General features: G+C 35.6%; 1 long non-coding RNA gene across 1 annotated transcript; it reads left to right on the forward strand.

The window, feature by feature from the left end:
• The first annotated feature begins 4,348 nt into the window (after nucleotides 1-4,348).
• LOC107042030 lies at nucleotides 4,349-6,526 on the forward strand. The gene is made up of 2 exons (XR_001461122.2): nucleotides 4,349-4,982; nucleotides 5,074-6,526. It is a non-coding gene; the product is annotated as an uncharacterized LOC107042030 (long non-coding RNA).
• Nucleotides 6,527-7,540: the final 1,014 nt, after the last annotated feature.

Raw genomic sequence — 7,540 nt, forward strand, 5'->3', positions numbered from 1 at the left:
ACCCTTCCCAAAATGGTTGGGCCAGAACCGCCCCTATATATCTACTAAGGACATGGCATGAGGGAAAGTTAATGACAAAGTGGATATCCGCCAAACTAGCCAATGACCGCTACGAAAAACAAGACAAGGAGGAACTTTCGTGAAAATATTACATTTTTCTGAAAAATAAAATAAAATGCACTGAAATAAATGAATCTCCTACCAAAAAAAGTCCCGTACAAATATTTTACTCTTTCGTTATTTTTAAAATTCAAATGACCCTGATTTTCCGAAATTCCTAAAAATTTTCAAGTGTGGCCTCATTCGATATTTTTCGTAAAGAGTTGATGAAATACAGCGGGACTCGATCGATACTTAGAGTTGAAACACCATGGCGGGTGACTGTCTTATTCTTCTGCGACTTATTGCCGGAGTTTTTACGATGCTTTTTATATAAACATTCTGTCCGATGTTTGCCTCATTATTTTGCCATTATATAACGAGGTTTTATCGAAACTTTGCAATGAAATACCGNTTGCCTCATTATTTTGCCATTATAAAACGAGGTTTTATCGAAACTTTGCAATGAAATACCGCGAATTACTCCTGTACGATTATATTACGAGACTTGGTCGATAGGTTGCTTTGAAGCTCCATGACAAGTGCCTGCCTCAATCTTGTTCGATGGATTGACGAGGTTCTCACGATGTAAATATTCTGTCCAATACCTGCCTCATTGTTTGACAATGATATTACGCGGTTCTATCGATACTTTGCGTGAAAATAACTTGAATTATTTTTATTCGATTTTATTACGAGACTTGGACAATACTTTGTTTTGATACACCTTAGCGAATGACCACCTCACTCTTGTTCGATTGATTGACGATGTTCTTACGATAATTGACATTCAAATATTCTGTCCGATACCTGCCTCATACTTGTACCATAATATTACGAGGTATCATCGATACTTTGCGTGAAAATACTTTGAATTATTTTTATTCGATTTTATTACGAGACTTGGACAATACTTTGTTTTGATACACCTTAGCGAATGACCACCTCACTCTTGTTCGATTGATTGACGATGTTCTTACGATAATTGACATTCAAATATTCTGTCCGATACCTGCCTCATACTTGTACCATAATATTACGAGGTATCATCGATACTTTGCGTGAAAATACTTTGAATTATTTTTATTCGATTTTATTACGAGACTTGGACAATACTTTGTTTTGATACACCTTAGCGAATGACCACCTCACTCTTGTTCGATTGATTGACGATGTTCTTACGATAATTGACATTCAAATATTCTGTCCGATACCTGCCTCATACTTGTACCATAATATTACGAGGTATCATCGATACTTTGCGTGAAAATACTTTGAATTATTTTTATTCGATTTTATTACGAGACTTGGACAATACTTTGTTTTGATACACCTTAGCGAATGACCACCTCACTCTTGTTCGATTGATTGACGATGTTCTTACGATAATTGACATTCAAATATTCTGTCCGATACCTGCCTCATACTTGTACCATAATATTACGAGGTATCATCGATACTTTGCGTGAAAATACTTTGAATTATTTTTATTCGATTTTATTACGAGACTTGGACAATACTTTGTTTTGATACACCTTAGCGAATGACCACCTCACTCTTGTTCGATTGATTGACGATGTTCTTACGATAATTGACATTCAAATATTCTGTCCGATACCTGCCTCATACTTGTACCATAATATTACGAGGTATCATCGATACTTTGCGTGAAAATACTTTGAATTATTTTTATTCGATTTTATTACGAGACTTGGACAATACTTTGTTTTGATACACCTTAGCGAATGACCACCTCACTCTTGTTCGATTGATTGACGATGTTCTTACGATAATTGACATTCAAATATTCTGTCCGATACCTGCCTCATACTTGTACCATAATATTACGAGGTATCATCGATACTTTGCGTGAAAATACTTTGAATTATTTTTATTCGATTTTATTACGAGACTTGGACAATACTTTGTTTTGATACACCTTAGCGAATGACCACCTCACTCTTGTTCGATTGATTGACGATGTTCTTACGATAATTGACATTCAAATATTCTGTCCGATACCTGCCTCATACTTGTACCATAATATTACGAGGTATCATCGATACTTTGCGTGAAAATACTTTGAATTATTTTTATTCGATTTTATTACGAGACTTGGACAATACTTTGTTTTGATACACCTTAGCGAATGACCACCTCACTCTTGTTCGATTGATTGACGATGTTCTTACGATAATTGACATTCAAATATTCTGTCCGATACCTGCCTCATACTTGTACCATAATATTACGAGGTATCATCGATACTTTGCGTGAAAATACTTTGAATTATTTTTATTCGATTTTATTACGAGACTTGGACAATACTTTGTTTTGATACACCTTAGCGAATGACCACCTCACTCTTGTTCGATTGATTGACGATGTTCTTACGATAATTGACATTCAAATATTCTGTCCGATACCTGCCTCATACTTGTACCATAATATTACGAGGTATCATCGATACTTTGCGTGAAAATACTTTGAATTATTTTTATTCGATTTTATTACGAGACTTGGACAATACTTTGTTTTGATACACCTTAGCGAATGACCACCTCACTCTTGTTCGATTGATTGACGATGTTCTTACGATAATTGACATTCAAATATTCTGTCCGATACCTGCCTCATACTTGTACCATAATATTACGAGGTATCATCGATACTTTGCGTGAAAATACTTTGAATTATTTTTATTCGATTTTATTACGAGACTTGGACAATACTTTGTTTTGATACACCTTAGCGAATGACCACCTCACTCTTGTTCGATTGATTGACGATGTTCTTACGATAATTGACATTCAAATATTCTGTCCGATACCTGCCTCATACTTGTACCATAATATTACGAGGTATCATCGATACTTTGCGTGAAAATACTTTGAATTATTTTTATTCGATTTTATTACGAGACTTGGACAATACTTTGTTTTGATACACCTTAGCGAATGACCACCTCACTCTTGTTCGATTGATTGACGATGTTCTTACGATAATTGACATTCAAATATTCTGTCCGATACCTGCCTCATACTTGTACCATAATATTACGAGGTATCATCGATACTTTGCGTGAAAATACTTTGAATTATTTTTATTCGATTTTATTACGAGACTTGGACAATACTTTGTTTTGATACACCTTAGCGAATGACCACCTCACTCTTGTTCGATTGATTGACGATGTTCTTACGATAATTGACATTCAAATATTCTGTCCGATACCTGCCTCATACTTGTACCATAATATTACGAGGTATCATCGATACTTTGCTTGAAAATACTTTGAATTATTTTTTTTCGATTTTATTGAGAGACTTGGTCGATACTTGGCTTTGAAATACTGCGACCGGAAGCTGTCTCATTCTTGTTCGATTGATTGACGATGTTCTTACGATAATTGACATTCAAATATTCTGCCCGATACCTGCCTCATACTTGTATCATAATATTACGATGTATTATCGATACTTTGCTTGAAAATACTTTGAATTAATTTTTTTCGATTTTACTCCGAGACTTGGTCGATACTTGGCTTGGAAATACTGCGACCGGAAGCTGTCTCATTCTTGTTCGATTGATTGACGATGTTCTTACGATAATTGACATTCAAATATTCTGTCCGATACCTGCCTCATAATTTTACCATAATATTACGAGGTATCATTGATACTTTGCGTGAAAATAACTTGAATAATTTTTTTTCGATCTTATTGAGAGACTTGGTCGATACTTGGCTTGGAAATACTGCGACCGGAAGCTGTCTCATTCTTGTTCGATTGATTGACGATGTTCTTACGATACTTGACATATTAATATTCTGTCCGATACCTGCCTCATACTTTTACCATAATATTACGAGGTATCATCGATACTTTGCTTGAAAATACTTTGAATTATTTTTTTTCGATTTTACTCCGAGACTTGGTCGATACTTGGCGTTGAAACACTGCGACTGGTGACTGTCTCATTCTTGTTCGATTGATTGACGATGTTCTTACGATACTTGACGTATTAATATTCTGATTATTGATGCTCCTGCAATAGTTCTTCGTTATCTCCCACAGTTAGCTCACACTATATACAAGTAATTCTCATTCCTCCGTTTTAAACCTATCAGCGCCATCTCCCATGTATATCATCAACTGACTTCGTCGATAGTGAAGACTAAGTTGACAATATCACTACGTTTCACCCTCTTGTATTTACGTGTGTGTTCAGTTGCCGAATTTACCAGATCTGTGCTCAGTTGCGGATGTGTTCAGTTGACTGTGTCCAGTTGCACCCATCCCACACAAATTTATTGTGAACACTGGACAAAATATCTAGAACCGCAACTGTAAAATATGTTAACATATAGACTAAAACTCAATCCATAGTGTAAATAAATCATGTAGATTTGAGCACTTTAAACAATAAAAAAACAAAAAAAAATCGCCACGCAACAGCCACGCAAATACCGTGGCTGTAGCGTGGCTCCTGGATTCTCAGGGCCCATATCACTTGAATGCATTGGATTCTATTGATATAATCTGGAAACGATTTCTGGATCATGAACCAGGTGGTTGTAGGAGTTTCAAGTGCAATAATCCAAACTGCTCCCTAGTACCCACACCAATTCCTCTAATTCATGTTAATGAGCAAATTCTACGCAGTGGTGGCTATAAAGACTTACAAAGAGCGCTCCAATACTATCCAATTATTTATAACAAAAAATGTCTGCCGACATGTGGAGGGGAAGGTGAAGAACATACACTGTTGAGGGGTCACATTTGCGTAAGTTTAGATGTGCGTGAACGTTCAGACAGACGTTAAACTATGGAAGGTTGTTTAAATGAGTTTCCTCATTATCTTCACTTAGAGAGGACGTACAGGTATAACTTTATGTACAATCACAATTACCTATGAATTCACACAAAGTTATTGATGAAGAAATTCCTAATTGTCTTTTTTCATGATTTTCAGATTGGTGGGAATCATTCATCATCAGCCAGGAATATCACCTGGGGTCATTGAGACTGGACCTCTAGAGAATTCAGAAGTGGGTCACTTCTCAGCCTATATCCTTCGTACTTCTGGATCATCGATCCATTGTGATGATATGCAGGAGTCGATAAATTACAAATGTAAATCAGATCAATCTGTGAAGCCACATGCAGCAATTTACATCATTTGTGGGACAGACCTCAACAGTTGAAGACGCTTTGTATTTTAATCATTAATAAGACTCCATAACACTTTTTCTACGTTTTCTCAAGTGTGGTGCCATGTGCAATCTTTATCTAGGAATCGCTGTTTCATTCGTCGGGGCGTATGTATCCGAATTCAAATGTTCTGAAAGTAGTATGTAAGTGCATTATTAAATATTCAAGTTGTTGGCCCCTATCTAAAGTGAGATCTTATCACAACTTTTTATACATTTGCGTAGCATTTTTTATTGAAAAGAAGGCCCCAACTAATGATTTTCATTATATTTTCAATTCCAAAAATCGATATAATTTCATGAAAAATCCTAATGAAAGTATGAATTGAATATCAAACTAGTGAAAGATAAATATTCTCAGTATTGAATATGAAACCTGTGATGTAAATAATATCTAGGATTATTATTTCTCCATTGTCATGTTTTGTTTTTGTTTTTCAAGTCAAGAAGAATGAGTACTTGATGAGTTGGTTTATAACTACCACGATTGGTGTTTTTTGTTACTGACCAAAGTAGCTAATGAAAGTTCAAAGGTGAACCTTTTGTTGAAAAGGGATCGAGTTTCGAATATCAAGTTTTCGTCCGTTTATGAAAACGAGGTTTGATACTACCTAGTTATGTAACTTTTTGCGACTGATGTGTTGATGTCATTTGAGATATAATGTTAGAAAAAAATTCAATGAAGAAAGAAGATATAAAGGGTTTTTCTATGATAAAAAATTTTTGTTACTACATATCAGAGTTTGTATGCCATGTATATATTTGTCATACAGTAAATAAGAACAAAGTATAATCAAGTTTATTGTAGCGACATAAATTATTTCTCCTCTCAAGTGACGTTATTCAAACTAAAATTAAGTCATTTATCAAGGAGAAGAATGGGTTTAAAAACAATGAATATACAATGGTAAATTGACAGAAACATAAAATAACATCGAGTATTGTGCCTTCAGATACAGAAGACATTGACGATTGATGAATTTTTGGATTTTAACAAATTTTATTTTATACAAAATGTTTAACTGTGACGTTCGAACTTATGATTCATTGTGTACTCCTCAGAGAAGATTTTTGCTGTTAAAGTTTGCGTGGAAGGAGCAATATCGACGAGTTGAAAAATTAATTTGTAGAAATGACGGGTTCTGTAACGAAAAACACAAATTTTTAATGAATTTTGGTTATTAAACAATCATTCCTAGGAGAATGAATCTCTTATTCAAAGATTAACATTCCCACCTGAAATTACTCACTGAGAAAATAATTCAACAAAGAACCAAAGCACCCTTCCCAATGAATTCAAATAATTAGTTTTAGCAGCTGCTGGTTTGAATCCCGCGTAGAATGACATGAAATACTCTTTTCAGCTCTGCGCCCCTCGTCTGCACGTCCTAAGCCGCCTAATCATTAATCATCATACGGCATACACTCCCAGTGTAGATCATGGCACTGGTCGAACTCATCACTTGATTGCAGACCCACAGTATCATTCTAATAACAATTGTAGACACTCTCCAGTGACCTCAGAATATCCATCATCATTTCACTGCACTTGATCATTCACCTCAGAATCTTCCACCGTGAAATCGTTAGCTTCTAAGGTGACTTCCACCACAAACCTCTCCAGTTTCTTCCAGTTTGATTTCACCGTCAGATATGCAAAATTTAACATTCTTATTCACCATAACTATCGGAACATTATACGGTTTAGAGAATGATATCCGGCACTTTAAGATCATCATCTCTATCTCCACTCCCTCCTTCATCTCTTGACCTTAAGACTCGAATCAGAACGCTGACCCTCCTTTGTCACACCGAACCTACCCTTGACTAATGACTTCCCAGGCTTGAGCCTTCTGATGACAGAAATCACTTCAAATATTGATCTGCCCGAAGATATGCCTCAAAAGGAAGAACTGGAATCGCATTGTCGAGATATCGACTGATATTTGTGATAAGCCCGACATTCAGCTGGAGTTGGATTCAGAAGACTTAAATTCTTTTCTTCACATTGAAACACATTCTCCTGAGAATTGATCACTAGAGAGAACGTTATCAAGTCCATCAATGTCTTTCATTGAGATAAAAGGTTTTTGTGAGGAAGTTTTCCTTTCATTCCTTCACCTTGTCGCTAATGTCTTTCGCTGGGTCACCCTCGCTGACCAGTTGATTCTATTTTTGATCTCCTAAAGACTAAATTCAGACCTTCTTAATGTGTCCATGGGGGTTCTC

The sequence above is a fragment of the Diachasma alloeum genome, unplaced genomic scaffold (assembly GCF_001412515.2).
Source record: "Diachasma alloeum isolate Michigan unplaced genomic scaffold, Dall2.0 Dall_scaffold_00404, whole genome shotgun sequence".
In the NCBI taxonomy this organism is placed as follows: domain Eukaryota; kingdom Metazoa; phylum Arthropoda; class Insecta; order Hymenoptera; family Braconidae; genus Diachasma; species Diachasma alloeum.